Source organism: Heterodontus francisci, chromosome 37 (assembly GCF_036365525.1).
Source record: "Heterodontus francisci isolate sHetFra1 chromosome 37, sHetFra1.hap1, whole genome shotgun sequence".
NCBI classification, from domain to species: Eukaryota; Metazoa; Chordata; class Chondrichthyes; order Heterodontiformes; family Heterodontidae; genus Heterodontus; species Heterodontus francisci.
Window position 1 is genome coordinate 9609410 of NC_090407.1, and position 17368 is coordinate 9626777.

Below are 17368 nucleotides of genomic sequence, written 5' to 3' on the forward strand. Positions count from 1 at the left end.
TGAATCTTCCTCATATTAAGTCTTCAGAGTGATGCCAGATGCCAAAATAAACTAGGAAGAGAGGTCCTTGGGGGTAATGTTAACACCACACCCTGGGACCTATCATGTAGGGTGAAAGGCTCCTAAGTTTCGATTCCATTTGGGTCCACGATGTCCTTTAAGACACACGCTTCTGGTGCCATACAATAAATCACCTCATTTAAGACAGAAGTTGTTGATGGGAAGAGATCAATGTCCTTAACGAACGATTGCAAAGCAGAGAAATCTAAGCTGCACTTTGACAGGTAAATGGTTTCAATATGAAAATGGGCTGATAGGAGTGCTGTTGGACCCTGTCCATTAGTCCAGTTCCAAAATTGGGTTGGCTATCCTTAGGCCCAAAACATTGAATTGCAGAAGGTATGTAACCTGTCATGAATCTTCCATTACTTCTAATCTTCAGCCTTCTGAGCTTGCATGTCATGTGGATATAACCAAACTGACCCCATTGGAGGAAAAACAGGTGTTGTATAGAAGAATGCTTTCATTGTTCATTGGATTCTTGGGAAACCATAATGTGAGCAGACAAATGCAGTCAAGTTCACCTTTTGCAAGCAACTCAGGAGAAAAAGTATAGCGACATTAAAACAAATTGTGCTTTTTTCATCTTTTTTGAACACTTTCATTTATTAGTTGTAAAAATATTAGTGATGGGGGTTAGAAGGCTGGTTGACAGGCAGTCAAGCCTAATCTATTTTATTCCCTTTTCAATTGCCTGTGGGAAGGCAGTACTTGCAGTAGATGGACCAATTAGCAGGAGTGTGGGGACGTGATGGTACGAGATGGGAGGTCATGTGATGAAAAGTCCCAAGATTGCAGCCAACCAGAGTTAGCGACCCAACTGATTTTGGATATTTTGTGTGTTTTTCTCCCCAACAACATTCCCCTGTCCCACCCTCAGAGGAAGCACCCTCTCCATGTTCTATTTTTCACACCAGCTGTACTGTTATTGGGATAGTCAGTTGAGGGGCCAGTTTTCACTAGGACCTGGATCGAAGCTGCCCAGTCTCATTTCCTGTAGGATCCCTACAGCCAGAAGACAGAGGAGACTTTCATTCAATCAGCCTGGGCTGGAGTTCAACTAGGAACCCAGAGAAGAAAGGGCAGTGCTTCATCTAGTCCCCATTCTTGACTTTTGAGAATTGGAACTACATTTAGTTTCCTATCTGCTAACTTAAAAAGTCATTGTGTTTATCAAGCTTTGGAGCAATGTTATAAATTTGCGTGAAGAAGCTTAACCTGCTGGGAATTCGGACATCTGCTCCTCATAGTTTTCATAATCTTGCTCGATGGAAAATTGTGATGGACACATCTAGATTTCAGTCTTGTTTAATCACGTCAGTTTTGTGTTTGAAACACGCACATAACTTGGCTTGTAAAATTATCCCTTTAGTGGAAAGATGGCTGAAAGGTAACTAAGTACCCATAAGGTTTACTAGTACATTCACAGATTCTGACTTTATTTTGCCCAAGTAATTATTGCGATGACAAATCAATGAAACATGCGGTCATTCTATGCACAGTAACTAATAGGATTGCTGACTACTGCCTCTATGACAATATTCCCCTTGGTGATGCCTACATTTTCTGTATCATTTAAGTTATTTATTGTTTTCAATTGCTGTTGTATTTCTTTTACTTGTTATCTTAGTCTATGCCTTCATCACTTCAAGTCTGACTTCTCCAATGACCTCCTCACTGACTTTCCCACCTCACCCTCTCACAAGCCTCAACTCATTCAAAACATTACAGCCCTGTCTTCAACTACCCTAGGTCTACCTTATACTCTCACCATCCCCTCCAATCTCCACTGGATCCCGGTACCTCAGCAAGTTGATGTCAAAATTGTTTACCTTGCTTTCATGGCCTTATCTATCCTACGTTAATGATCACCTCATGCCTTACATCCCTACACGGACCATTCACTCCTTAACATCAGACTTCTCACACCTCACTCACCCCGCTTCACCAGCAGGAGCAACCCATTCAGCCACCATGCTCCTATTCCCTGGAATTTTCTATCCAGTTCCCTCCACCTTGCCACCTGCCACATTTCTTTCAGAAACTTCAAAACTTTATAATCTCCATTCTTCCCATTCCATTTACCCCTTTTCCAAATGTTCTATATCTGTTGTTTCCTTCCCCTTCTTACTGTAATCCAACAAGTAGTTTAACTGGGAAGTACAGTATATACTTAAAGTTACATAGAATATACAGCACAAAAATGAGCCATTTGGCTGTGCTGGTGTTTATACTCCATCCTTCCATTCCATCTACCTCATCTCAGCCTTGCATCATATCTTTCTATTCCTTTTTCTCACATGCACTTGTCTAATGGAATAGTAACCCAGAGACCCGACCCAGGGTATTGCTCTGGGGACATGGGTTTGAATCCCACCACGGCAGAAGGTGGAATTTGAATTCAGTTAATTAAAAAAATCTGGAATAAAAAGCTACTCTAATGATGGCCATGAAACCATTGTCGATTGTTGGAAAAACCCATCTGGTTCACTAATGTCCTTCAGGGAAGGAAATCTGCTGTCCTTACCTGGCCTGGCCTACATGTGACTCCAGACCCACTGCAATGTGGTTGACTTTTACATGCCCTCTGAAATGGCCTAGCAAGCCACTCAGTTGTATCTAACCACTACGAAGTCAATAAGGAATGAAACGGGACAGACCACCCGGCATCGACCTAGGCACCGGAAATGACAAAGGCAAACCCAACCCTGTCGACCCTGCAAAGTCCTCCTTACTAACATCTAGGGGCTTGTGCCAAAGTTTGGAGAGCTGTCCCACAGACTAGTCAAGCAACAGCCTGATATAGTCATAGAATCATACCTTACAGAAAATGTCCCAGACACTGCCATCACCATCCCCGTGTATGGCCTGTCCCACTGGCAGGACAGACCCAGCAGAGGTGGCGGCACAGTGGTATACAGTTGGGAGGGAGTTGCCCTGGGAGTCCTCAACATCAGCTTCAGACCCCATGACAGGAGCGAGAGTAACAGGGTAGTGGTTATGGGGGACTTTAACTTTCCAAATATTGACTGGAAATACTATAGTTCGAGTACTTTAGATGGGTCTGTTTTTGTCCAGTGTGTGCAGGAGGGTTTTCTGACACAGTATGTGGACAGGCCAACCAGGGGCGATGCCACATTGGATTTGGTACTGGGTAATGAACCCGGCCAGGTGTTCGATTTAGATGTAGGTGAGCACTTTGGCGATAGTGATCACAATTCGGTTAGGTTTACCTTAGCGATGGGCAGGGACAGGTATATACCGCAGGGCAAGAATTATAGCTGGGGGAAAGGAAATTATGACGCGATTAGGCAAGATTTAGGATGTGTAGGATGGGGAAGGAAACTGCAGGGGATGGGCACAAACGAAATGTGGAGCTTATTCAAGGAGCAGCTAATGCGTGTCCTTGATAAGTATGTACCTGTCAGGCAGGGAGGAAGTTGTCGAGCGAGGGAGCCGTGGTTTACTCAAGAAGTTGAAGCGCTTGTCAAGAGGAAGAGGGCGGCTTATGTTAGGATGAGACGTGAAGGCTCAGTTAGGGCGCTTGAGAGTTACAAGCTAGCCAGGAAGGATCTAAAGGGAGGGCTAAGAAGAGCAAGGAGAGGACACGAGAAGTCATTGGCGGATAGGATCAAAGAAAACCCTAAGGCTTTCTATAGGTATATCAGGAATAAACGAATGATAAGAGTTAGAACAGGGCCAATCAAGGATAGTAGTGGGAAGTTGTGTGCGGAATCAGAGGAGATAGGGGAAGCGTTAAATGAATATTTTTCGTCAGTATTTACAGTAGAGAAAGAAAATGTTGTCAAGGAGATTACTGAGATACAGCCTACTAGGCTAGATGGGATTGAGATTCACAAGGAGGAGGTGTTAGCAATTTTGGAAAGAGTGAAAATAGATAAGTCCCCTGGGCCAGATGGGATTTATCCTAGGATTCTCTGGGAAGCCAGGGAGGAGATTGCAGAGCCGTTGTTGTTGATCTTTAAGTCGTCATTGTCGACAGGAGTAGTGCCGGAGGACTGGAGGATAGCAAATGTTGTCCCCTTGTTCAAGAAGGGGAGTAGAGACAGCCCTGGTAATTATAGACCTGTGAGCCTTACTTCGGTTGTGGGTAAAATGTTGGAAAAGGTTATAAGAGACAGGATTTATAATCATCTTGAAAAGAATAAGTTCATTTGCGATAGTCAGCACGGTTTTGTGAAAGGTAGGTCGTGCCTCACAAACCTTATTGAGTTTTTCGAGAAGGTGACCAAACAGGTGGATGAGGGTAAAGCCGTGGATGTGGTGTATATGGATTTCAGTAAGGCGTTTGATAAGGTTCCCCACGGTAGGCTATTGCAGAAAATACGGAAGTATGGGGTTGAAGGTGATTTAGAGCTTTGGATCAGAAATTGGCTAGCTGAAAGAAGACAGAGGGTGGTGGTTGATGGCAAATGTTCATCCTGGAGTTTAGTTACTAGTGGTGTACCGCAAGGTTCTGTTTTGGGGCCACTGCTGTTTGTCATTTTTATAAACGACCTGGATGAGGGTGTAGAAGGGTGGGTTAGTAAATTTGCGGATGACACGAAGGTCGGTGGAGTTGTGGATAGTGTCGAAGGGTGTTGTAGGGTACAGAGGGACATAGATAGGCTGCAGAGCTGGGCTGAGAGATGGCAAATGGAGTTTAATGCGGAGAAGTGTGAGGTGATTCACTTTGGAAGGAGTAACAGCAATGCAGAGTACTGGGCTAATGGGAAGATTCTTGGTAGTGTAGATGAGCAGAGAGATCTTGGTATCCAGGTACATAAATCCCTGAAAGTTGCTACCCAGGTTAATAGGGCTGTTAAGAAGGCATATGGTGTGTTAGCCTTTATTAGTAGGGGGATCGAGTTTCAGAGCCACGGGGTCATGATGCAGCTGTCCAAAACTCTGGTGAGGCCGCACCTGGAGTATTGCGTGCAGTTCTGGTCACCGCATTATAGGAAGGATGTCGAAGCTTTGGAAAGGGTGCAGAGGAGATTTACTAGGATGTTGCCTGGTATGGAAGGAAGGTCTTACGAGGAAAGGCTGAGGGACTTGGGGTTGTTTTCGTTGGAGAGAAGGAGGAGGAGAGGTGACTTAATAGAGACATACAAGATAATCAGAGGGTTAGATAGGGTGGATAGTGAGAGTCTTTTTCCTCGGATGAGGATGGCAAACACGAGGGGACATAGCTTTAAGTTGAGGGGTGAAAGATATAGGACAGATGTCAGAGGTAGTTTCTTTACGCAGAGAGTAGTAGGGGCGTGGAACGCCCTGCTGCAACAGTAGTAGACTCGCCAACTTTAAGGGCATTGAAGTGGTCATTGGATAGACATATGGATGTAAATGGAATAGTGTAGGTCAGATGATCGGCGCAACATCGAGGGCCGAAGGGCCTGTACTGCGCTGTAATATTCTAATTCTAATTCTAATGAAGTCTCATGGCATCAGGTCAAACATAGACAAGGAAACCGTCTGCTGATTACCACCTAGTGCCCCCCCCCCCCCCCACTCAGCTGATGACTCAGTACTCCACCAGGTTGAACCGCACTTGGAGGAAGCACTGAGGGTGGCAAGGACACAGAATGTATTCTGGATGGGGGACTTCAATGTCCATCACCAAGAGTGGCTCGGTAGCACCACTACTGACTAAGCTGGCCGAGTCTTAAAGGACATAGCTGTTGGACTGCATCTGCGACAGGTGGTGAAGGAACCAACAAGAGGGAGAAATATACTTGACCTCATCCTTACCAATCTGCATGCCACAGATGCATCTGTCCATGACAGTGTTGGTAGGAGCAACCACCGCACAGTCCTTGTGGAGACAAAGTCCCGCTTTCACATTGAGAATACTCTCCATCATGTGTGGCACAATCACCGTGCTAAATGGGATAGATTTCGAACAGATCTAACAATGCAAAACTGGACATCCATGAGGCTTGTGGGCCATCAGCAGCAGCAGAATTGTACTCATCCACAATCTGTAACCTCATGGCCTGGCATATCCCCCACTCTACCATGACCTTCAAGCCGGGGGACCAACCCAATTCAATGAAGAGTGTGGAAGGACATGCCAGGAGCAGCACCAGGCATACCTCAAAATGAGGTGTCAACCTGGTGAAGCTACATCCCAGGACTACTTGCATGCCAAACAACGTAAGCAGCATGCGATAGAGCTAAGCGATCCCATAACTAACATCAGATCTAAGCCCAGCAGTCCTGCCACATCCAGTTGTGAATGGTGGTGAACAATTAAACAACTAACAAGAGGAGGTGGCTCCACAAATATCCCCATCCTCAATGATGGGGGAGCCCAGCACATTGTGCAAAAGATAAGACTGAAGTATTTCTACAATCTTCAGCCAGAAGTGCCGAGTGGATGATCCATCTCGGCCTCCTCCTGAAGTCCCCAGCATCACAGATGCCAGTCTTCAGCCAATTCGATTCACTCCGCGTGATATCAAGAAATGACTGAAGGCACTGGATACTGCAAAGACTATGGGCCCTGACAATATTCCGTCAATAGTACTGAAGACCTGTGCTCCAGAACTTGCCGTGTCCCTATTGTTCCAGTACAGCTAGAACACTGGCATCTACCCTGCAATGTGGAAAATTGCCCAGGTGTGCCCTGTATACAAAAAGCAGGACAAGTCCAACCTGGCCCATTTCCGCCCCATCAGTCTACTCTCAATTTTCGATAAAGTGATGGAAGGGGTCGTCGACAGTACTATCAAGCGGCACTTGCTCAACAATAACCTGCTCAGTGACGCTCAGTTTGGGTTCCGTCAGGGCCACTCAGCTCCTGACCTCATTACAGCCTTGTTTCAAACATGGACAAAAGAGCTGATCTCAAGAGGTGAGGTGAGAGAGACTGCCCTTGACATCAAAGCAGCATTTGACTGAATATGGCATCAAGGAGCCCGAGCAACACTGGAGTCAATGGAAATCAGGGGGAAAATACTCCGCTGTTTGGAGTCATGCCTAGCACAAAGGAAGATGGTTGTGGTTGTTGGAGGTCAATCATTCCAGCTCCAGGATATCACTGCAGGAGTTCCTCAGGGTAGTGTCCTAGCATCTTCAGCTGCTTCATCAATGACCTTCCTTCAATCATAAGGTCAGAAATGGGGATGTTTGTTGATGATTGCACAATGTTCAGCACCATTCGCGACTCCTCAGATACTGAAGCAGTCCGTGTAGAAATGCAGCAAGACTTGGACAATATCCAGGCTTGGGCTGATAAATGGCAAGTAACATTCGCGCCACACAAGTGCCAGGCAATGAATATCTCCAGCAAGAGAAAATCAAACCATCTCCCCGTGACATTCAATGGCATTACCATCGCTGAATCCCCCAGTATCAACATCCTGGGGATTACCATTGACCAGAAACTGAACTGGAGTAGTCATATAAATACAGTAGTTACAACAGCACGTCAGAGGCTAGGAATGCTGTGGTGAGTAACTCACCTCCTGACTCCCCAAAGCCTGTCTACCATCTAAAAGGCACAAGTCAGGAGTGTGATGGAATACTCTCCACTTGCCTGGATGGATGCGGCTCCAACAACACTCAAGAAGCTCCACGCCATCCAGGACAAAGCAACCCGCTTGATTGGCACCCCATCCACAACATTCACTCCCTCCACCACCGACGCACAGTGGCAGCTGTGTGTACCATCTACAAGATGCACTGCAGCAACGCACCAAGGCTCCTTAGACAGCACCTTCCAAACCTGCGACCTCTACCACCTAGAAGGACAAGGGCAACAGATGCGTGGGAACACCACCACCTGCAAGTTCCCCTCCAAGTCACATACCATCCTGACTTGGAACTATACCGCCGTTCCTTCAATGTCACTGGGTCAAGGTCCAGGAACCCCCTCCCTAACAGCACTGTGGGTGTACCTACCCCACATGGACTGCAGCAGCTCAAGAAGGCAGCTCACCATCACCTTCTCAAGGGCAATTAGGGATGGGCAATACATGCTGGCCCAGCTAGCGATGCCCAAATCCCCATAAACGAATAAAAAAAAAATTCCCTTTTGGAAGCATCCAAGCTATTTGCCTCAACCACTTCCTGTGGTAGCGAGTTCCACATTCTAACCATTCTCTAAGTAAAGAAAATTCTCCTTGTTTCCCTGTTAGATTTATTAGATTAGATTAGATTAGATTAGAGATACAGCACTGAAACAGGCCCTTCGGCCCACCGAGTCTGTGCCGAACATCAACCACCCATTTATACTAATCCTACACTAATCCCATATTCCTACCAAACATCCCCACCTGTCCCTATATTTCCCTACCACCTACCTATACTAGTGACAATTTATAATGGCCAATTTACCTATCAACCTGCAAGTCTTTTGGCTTGTGGGAGGAAACCGGAGCACCCGGAGAAAACCCACGCAGACACAGGGAGAACTTGCAAACTCCACACAGGCAGTACCCGGAATCGAACCCGGGTCCCTGGAGCTGTGAGGCTGCGGTGCTAACCACTGCGCCACTGTGCCGGAACTGTCTTGTATTTAGAACCCTAGTTTTACATTCTCCCACCAGAGGAAACATTCTCTCCACATCTAACCTGTCCAACTCATTCATAATTTTAAGGACCTCAATCAGGTCACTTCTGAGTCTTCTCTTTTCCGAAATAAAAAGCCCCAATCTTGCCTGATGGCTTTAATCTCTCAATTGCGATATCATCCTTGTAAATCTTTTTCTGTAGAGGGTGGCATTGCAATTGCAGCCTTTTGATCTGCTGCCAGTCATTGTTGAGGCTCAGAGTTGAGTCAGGGAGTGGAAGCCTATAGTCCTGGTGGAATTTTCCTCCAATTTGAGTCAGCAGCTTTGCCAAATAGAGGGAAATTGGGATACATGTGATTAAAAAGGCTACAGATAATTGAACCTTGTTGTAATGGCACAGCATAAACCTGAATCTTGTAACTATTATTTCCTTATGAAGCTCTTCAGATTCTACATTTCCCGGGTTACTTACCATAGTTGGTGTATTTCCCCATAAGGTTTATTGGAAGTGTTTAAATTCTCAAGAAATGTAGATCAGATCATTATATAATTTCATTACAGGAAACTAATTAATTAGATGTAAGCTTCAACAAGTCCATACAATACTCAAAGATCAAGGAAAGCATGTGTGGTGAAATCCATGAACACCCAGGCAAGCAGAGGCACCTTTAAACCGGCCTCAATTTAATCACGTGAATTTTGCAGTTTAAACAAACACATAAGTCACAAGGTAAAGATTCAGTTTTGAAGGAATGTAGCTGTTTGATGTGGATGAGTTATCCCATCGGAACATTTTAACACTGCAAAGCTCATCTGATAATCCACGAGCAAAATAGAAAGTTTTAGAAGCTGAATTTGCTGAACTCAGTCAGGACATACACTGCCATTGGCCTCAGCACCCCTGAGGGGAAAAATCAGCCAATAATTCTGCTCATGACTGAGTCACTGGAAAGTTTGTTGATATCTGGGTGAAGACAAGATGTTGCGATGCCTCCAAAGTTGAATATCTACCAGCAGTTGTAGTCCAACATGACTAATCGTCACTTAACTGTGGTATCAGAGGACAGCTGGTACCCATTTGGGGGCTGTACCTCAGCAAGAGGACAAACGGAAGAGAAAAGTTAGAGGGAAAATTAAAGTGGGAATGGACACTTGGGTGGGATGTAGGAGGATCTCCAGAAGCTGTGAACCGTATCTTCGAAACTGTGAACTGTATCTTAAAAACCTTGAACTGTATCTTAAAAGCATTCAGTGGCTTCAGGGAAGGATGCCAGAAAATGATTCAAAACAAAAAAAAATGTTAAAAATAGAATGTCTGGTGCATTCCTGTGCTGACCCAATGAGCAGAAGCTACAATTTATCTGTGACAAAAAAAAACACATGTCACCATGACTTCAAATGAAGTGGCATGAATTTGGATAGCACCAAGTTTCCATTCTTTGCCTGAAAGATGAGTTTAATTGGTTATCGGGACACAGGGACTGCCTTTCACAAAACAGTCAGTAACAGGAAGCCCCTGTTGAAGAGCCTCGAGGGGTAGACCACACCGTAGGCTTGTGAAGCCTGAAGAAGCTTATTTTAAATGAGACTTGTAGCAGCTCTAAAGGTAAAAAACAAAACAAGCTAAGATTCTAACATTCCTACACATTGGGAAGATGTCAGTGGCAGATGAACAGACTGGAGTTAATGATGAACCCAACCCCTCTCCAGTGTCAATTGACCAAGTTAGGTGAACCTGAGGCCCCTCTTGCAGCCTGTTACAGCCAATAGAATTCCCTATAGATTCCAAATAGCCAACCTGCTCAGCCAGCTTTTGACACCAATTTGACAGCCATTCCACTGAGTTTTCATACTCAACGAGCTTGCTGCAGGGAGGCCATGAAATAGAGGATATGAAATATCTTCCATGATGGAGGAGTGTCCTTGGATCTTCTATCCCACACCCTACCCCCACCTCTAATTCCCACTACCCCCAACAGTCAACACAGGGCACTACTGGTGGAAGCCTGGAACTAGGCCACCTGGGAGCAATTATATAACAGGCCAAGGTTTTTAATGCGATCTATTTACATGAACAAACAAAACTGTATTTGATGTTACTTGGAAAAATTGGAACAGGATTAGAGCATTCAGCCCCTCAAGCCTGTTCCACCATTGAATGACATGATTTGCATCCTTATTCCAACCAATGGCCTTTGCTCCCTATCCCTCAATACCCTTGGCTGGCAAAAATCTGTCAAGCTCAGATTAATTGAGCCAGCATCTACTGCTTTTTGTGGGAGAGATTTCCAAACCTCTACCACCCTTCGCGTGAAGAAGTGATTCCTAACTTTTATCCTGAATGGCCTGGCACTGTCCCCTTGTCCGAGACTTCCCCACCAGTGGAAAAAGTTTCTCTCTATCTACCTATCCATTCCTTTCAAAAATCCTAAAAACCTCAAATAAATCATCCCTTATCCTTCTATATTCCAAGGAATATAAGCCTCGCTACATCATTTAACCTTAGCAGTCCTTTCTGTTCCAATGTCACTGTGACCTCCATTTCACCCATACCTTGGGTGAGTTTGCTAATTAGTGCCAAATTAAAGACCGCTTCATGCTGCAAACTCATTCTCACTAGGAACTGGACTATTATTGACTGAAAGTATAAGACCCTTACAGTCAGTATACAGAAGAAACTTTCTCCAGTCAATCTGGATTAAATTTGAACCCAGGTCCCAGAGGTGAAAGGTCAGTGTCAAACCCCCAATACCAGTTTCCTAAATCTACCTTTTCTACTGCTAAATATCTTCCCTTAAAAGTAGGCAGTTCACATGACGACAAATAAATCATCAAACGGGAGTCTGATAGGACCTCACTTGAGCCCTTTCAGAAAGCATTTCTCCAGCTAATCCACCTTTCAGATCAAACCTTAAACCAAGGTCACGTCTGCTGTCTCACAGGTGGACGTAAAAGATCCCACAACACTATTTGGAGGAAGAACAACAACAAATTGGATTTATATAGCACCTTTAACATAAGAAAATGTTCCAAGGCTTTATAGGAGCATTGTCAAATAAAATTTGATACCGAGCCACATAAGCAGATTTTAGGGCAGACAACCCAAAGGTTGGTCAAAGAGGTAGGTTTTAAGGAGCATCTGAAAGGAGGAGAGACAGGGAGGTATAGGGAAGAAGTTCCAGAGCTTATGGCCTTGGCAACTAAAGGCACAGCCACTAATGATGAAATAATTAAAATCACTACTGAGGTTCTATCTGTCCCTGGTGTTGCGAAGGATGGGCCTGGACACATTGCCGCAGAACGCTCCAACCAGTTGGACTGTGCCGTACCACCTATCCTTCGTGGAGCAGTTTCTGCGGAAAAACACCTTTGACCACCAATCCATCAGGCAGTGGTCTGCACCGAATGTCCTCAAGGCCCTACGGGAAAAGGAGATGGTGGATCCTGTCGGATGGTTCCCCGAGCAGACCACCAAAGTCATTTGGCGGAATGCCTCATCACCAGAACTTTTAAACAAGCACCAAGATGTAGCTTGGTTGGTGGTGAGAGGAGCCCTCCCCGTCAGATCCTTCCCGCACGCCCGAAGCCTCAACCCCTCCGCACAATGCCCTTGCGGTGGCTGTGGTGGGGAAGAGACGGTTGCCCACCTCCTTCTGGAATGTGTCTTTGCAAAGCAGGTGTGGAAAGAGATGCAGTGGTTTTTGTCGAGGTTCATCCCAAGCAGCTCTGTAACACAGGAGTCTGTGCTCTACGGGCTGTTCCCAGGGGCGCACACCGAGATAAACATCAACTGCTGCTGGAGGACTATCAATTCGGTGAAAGACGCCCTTTGGTCTGCCCGAAACTTGCTGGTCTTCCAGTGCAAAGAGTTGTCCACGACCGAATGTTGCAGACTGGCACATTCCAAGGTCCAGGACTACGTGCTGAGGGACGCACTAAAGCTTGGGGCAGCCGCAGCAAAGGCTCAATGGGGAAAGACCACAGTGTCAGGTCCCCCCACCAAGCTGAACTGAGGGGCTGGATCCATGGAAAACCCCTCGAACTGTATCGGGAAAATTTTCGTTTGCTGTAAAATGTACATGGCATGAAAAATGAAATGGAAGGGTTGTGAGGCAGTTCACTCCTGTATTGAAGGAAACTGATCTCCTTTGCACTGTTTGTAATTTTTGACTTGGTGCTGTTTGGAACTGTTTTGTCATGTATTTTTTACAGATTTTTATGAATAAAGTATATTTTGGAAATAAATAAAATTAAAATCGGGTATGTTCAAGAGGCCAGGATTGGAGGAGTGTAGATATCTTGAGGGGTTGTAAGGCTGGAGGAAGTTACAGAAATAGTGAGGAGGCGAGGACATGGAGGAATTTGAAGACAAGGATGAGAATTTTAAAATTGAGGCGTTGCTTAACCGGGAGCCAATGTAAGTCAATGAGCACAGGGGAGATGTCTGAAGGGGAGCAGGGTGTTCTGGCCAATATTTATTCCTCAATCAACAACACTAAAAATAAATAGATTATCTGGTCATTATCTCATTGTTGTTTGTGGGATCTTGCTGTGCGCAACTTGACTGCTGTGTTTCCTACATTACAAAAGTGACTACATTTCAAAGGTTTGGCTGTAAAATGCCTCGGATAATCCTGTGGTTATGAAAGGCACCATATAAGTGCGAGACTTTTTTTTTCTCTGATGGAAGGAAACTTCTACTTTCCCGGAATTTAGAAAACTTATGTAAATACCATGTAATAAAGGTTACTTAATCAATTCAGCAGGTAAGCAAAACGCATCAAATTCTGTCCGGTGCAACTGCTGGTTCTGACCACTTTTAAAACTGGAAGCTGTTTGGACATGTTAGATATTGTGCAAGTAGCAGGAACACTGTGGAAAAACAGTACCATAGCTCAAGTTTCCATTGTGTCGTAACCTGCTGATGAGTATCTACCTCAGAAATTCTCACACTGAGGTCTGGAAAAACTTACTGATACAGAGCTACTGATTAACATTTAGGTCAAGACATTTGTTGAAGCAAATGATTTGTCATCATCCCTGTGCTCACTGATCTATGTTGGCTCCTGGTTCGGCAACATCTCGATTTAAAAATTCTCATACTTGCGTTCGAATCCGTCCATGCCTTGCCCCTCACTATCTCCGCAACCTCCTCCAGCCTTACATCCCTCGGAAATCTCTGCCTTCCTCCAATTCTGGCCTCTTGCGCATTCCCCAATTTTTGTTGCTTCACCATTGGTGGCCTTGCCTTCAGCTGCCTGGGCCCTAAGCTCTGGAATTCCTTCCCTAAACCTCTCCACCTCTCTCTCCTCCTTTAAGATACTCCTCAAATCCTACCTCTTTGACCAAGCTTTTGGTCGCCTTAATGTGGCTCGATGCCAAATTTTGTTTGATAATGCTCCTGTGAAGTACCTTGGGATGGTTTTCTATGTTAAACGGGCTATATAAATACGTCATTGTTATTGCTGATAAGAAAGAAAGAGGAAGGGCTTGCATTTATTATGATGCCTTATTGTGTTTTCAGGGCATCATAAAGCATTTATATCTAATTTCAAATGGCACACAATGGTTAACTCTGCAATCTTGTGCTCAAGGCAGGAAGTTGTGCTCACAGCGTGTGAGAATCGGAGAATTGGGACTACAACAGAATTGGTAAAAGCAAAGTAGGACCCTTAAGAGGGAAAGAGGCTGTATTTAATAAATATTTTTATTTTTTTATTTAGAGATACAGCACTGAAACAGGCCCTTTGGCCCACCGAGTCTGTGCTGACCATCAACCACCCATTTATACTAATCCTACACAAATCCCATATTCCTATTACATCCCCACCTGTCCCTATATTCTCCTACCACCTACCTATACTAAGGGCAATTTATAATGGCCAATTTACCTATCAACCTGCAAGTCTTTTGGCGGTGGGAGGAAACCGGAGCACCCGGTGAAAACCCACGTAGTCACAGGGAGAACTTGCAAACTCCACACAGGCAGTACCCAGAATTGAACCCGGGTCGCTGGAGCTGTGATGCTAACCACTGCGCCGCCCAATACTGTGCATACTGATCTTTGCTAAGGAGAAGGACATCAGAGAGCAGTTGACAGTGAGATGACCGATATTATGAGGGATAAAAGGAAGTTATTTGATAAGTTAGGCTTAAGGATGATAAGGCCCAAGGGATACATCCTAGGATCTGGAGGGAGCAAATTGCTGAGGCCTCTGAGGTGTCTATTACGTGTGGATGTGGTCTGGCAAGTGGCCAATGTAATACCCACTTTTAAAAGGGGATACAGGATTAATCCAGGCAATTACAAGTCAGTTAGCTGAACATCAGTGCTAAGGAAAATATTAGAATCTCCAATGATGGATAAAATTAACATGTTACAATAACATTTAACATCCAGCTAAAGAGAAAATGAAGGTCTCCAATATAGATATGTCATGAGTGAGATTGCCAAGTTAAGCAGCTAGTATATCGGTCTTTTAAACTGGAGTCCAGGAGCCCAGTGTCTATAAACCAGCCCTTGGAATGTCTGCTGTTGAGTCTGGCGACAGATTCAAAGATCCAATATGCAAGATCCTTTGGTGCAATTAGGGGCAGCTATTGCTGTGGACCCGTGCCCATAAGGAGCTGAATTAAGACTGCTTAAACTCATTTCATGTTGGAAGCTTGCCGTCTCTCTGCTGCGTTTGAATTCACTACTTAGGCGGCTCTATAAAGGCTGGGTCATCGCATTGTGAGTGTTTTTTAATGGGGATTTCTAGACGTCAAGCAAAAGACTGTGGACAAGTGAGGGTTGACTCACTTGAAAAGTAACAAAAGCGACACCTCATTTCCCCACCAAATAGAGATGGTCACAGCTGAATTAATTTCTGATACCAGACACTTCAGTGGCTGGGTGCAACTTTGATCTATAGCGTGGGGAACAGAGTTCACGGTCCCAACACTCAAGAAAGTCCTTTAAGGACTGCTGGTCAGGTCACTCAACAGTGATGGAAGTGGACAGAGCACTGGAGGAGCAAGCTCTGCCCATTTGTACCTCAAAATTGCAGTCGAGGTCCGATTTATGTCACAGGAACACAATTTGAATTTTACAAGAAGGCTCCGGTCTGAACCAGGCTTCCTTTCTCAAGACCTTACCCAAGATGGCAGCAGTTGGGGCACCAACATAAGCTGGCCATAAGTGATCCACTGCTATTTTCAGGCTGCTAGCACCCTGTTTACACTGTGCCATGGGAGTGGAGGTGGAGGGGTGCTGTTAAAATTAGGTGTGAAATGCCACGGCAGCCTGACGAGCAGCAGAGATAATCTTATTCTTTATAATATGTTGACCATGCCAATAAAATACAATAATCCTACTTTTAACCTTCCCATTGGAATCTATCCTTTTACAAAACAGGCGTGGCAAAGCTCCAATAGACATTGAGAGTTAGCACAGCAACACAATAACATAGGCAATTGTATCAGGTACTGAGAAGACACAAAGACACAAAGAATGGAAAGTGAATGAGAAACAGGGCTACCTGCACGTAGTGAACTAAACATTCTCTGTTGTCGTTGCCAATGATTGCATTAGATTCCTGAAAGGCTTTTTTCTGACATATCATAGATCCCAGATAAGCAGGTTTTTGGCAGAGTTATGTCAGTTATCAACTTCATCAGTTCTCCTTTTTCTACCTGTACATAAACACAGTTGTAGACTCTTTTACCAATAGTTTTTCATCAAGGGAAAAAGTGACAAATTTATTAGAGTTTTTTGAAGATGTAACTAGAAACTCAGAAACATAGAAAATAGGAGCAGCAGTAGGCCATTCAGCCCTTCGAGCCTGCTACGCCATTCATTATGATCATGGCTGATCATCCAACTCAGTAGTCTGTTCCCGCTTTCGCCCCATACCCTTTGATCCCTTTAGACCCAAGAGCTATATATATCTCACTCCTTCTTGAAAACATACAATGTTTTGGCCTCAACTGCTTTCTGTGGTAGCAAATTCCACAGGCTCACCACTCTCCCGGTGAAGAAATTTCTCCTCATCTCAGTCCTGAAAGGTTTACCCCGTATCCTTAGACTATGACCCCTGGTTCTGGACTCCCTCACCATCGGGAACATCTTTCCTGCATCTACCCTGTCAAGTCCTGTTAGAATTTTGTAGGTTTCTATGAGATCCCCCCTCACTCTTCTGAACTCCAGCGAATATAATCCTAACCAACTCAATCTCTCCTCATACGTCAGACCCGCTATCCCAGGAATCAGTCTGGTAAACCTTCGCTGCACTCCCTCTGTAGCAAGGACATCCTTCCTCAGATAAGGAGACCAAAACTGCACACAATATTCCAGGTGTGGCCTCACCAAGGCCCTGTATAATTGCAGCAAGACATCCCTGCTCCTGTACTCTAATCCTCTCGCTATGAAGGCCAACATACCATTTGCCTTTTTTACCGCATGTTGGACCTGCATGCTTACCTTCAGCGACTGGTGTACGAGAACACCCAGGTCTCACTGTATCTTCCCCTCTCTCAGTTTATAGCCGTTCAGATAATAATCTGCCTTCCTGTTTTTGCTACCAAAGTGGATAACCTCACATTTATCCACATTATACTGCATCTGCCATGCATTAGCCCATTCACTCAACTTGTCCAAATCAACCTGAAGCCTCTCTGTATCCTCCTCACAACTCACCCTCCCACCCAGTTTTGTGTCATCTGCAAATTTGAAGATATTACATTTAGTTCCCTCATCTAAATCATTATATATATTGTGAACAGCTGGGGTCCTAGCACTGATCCCTGCAGTA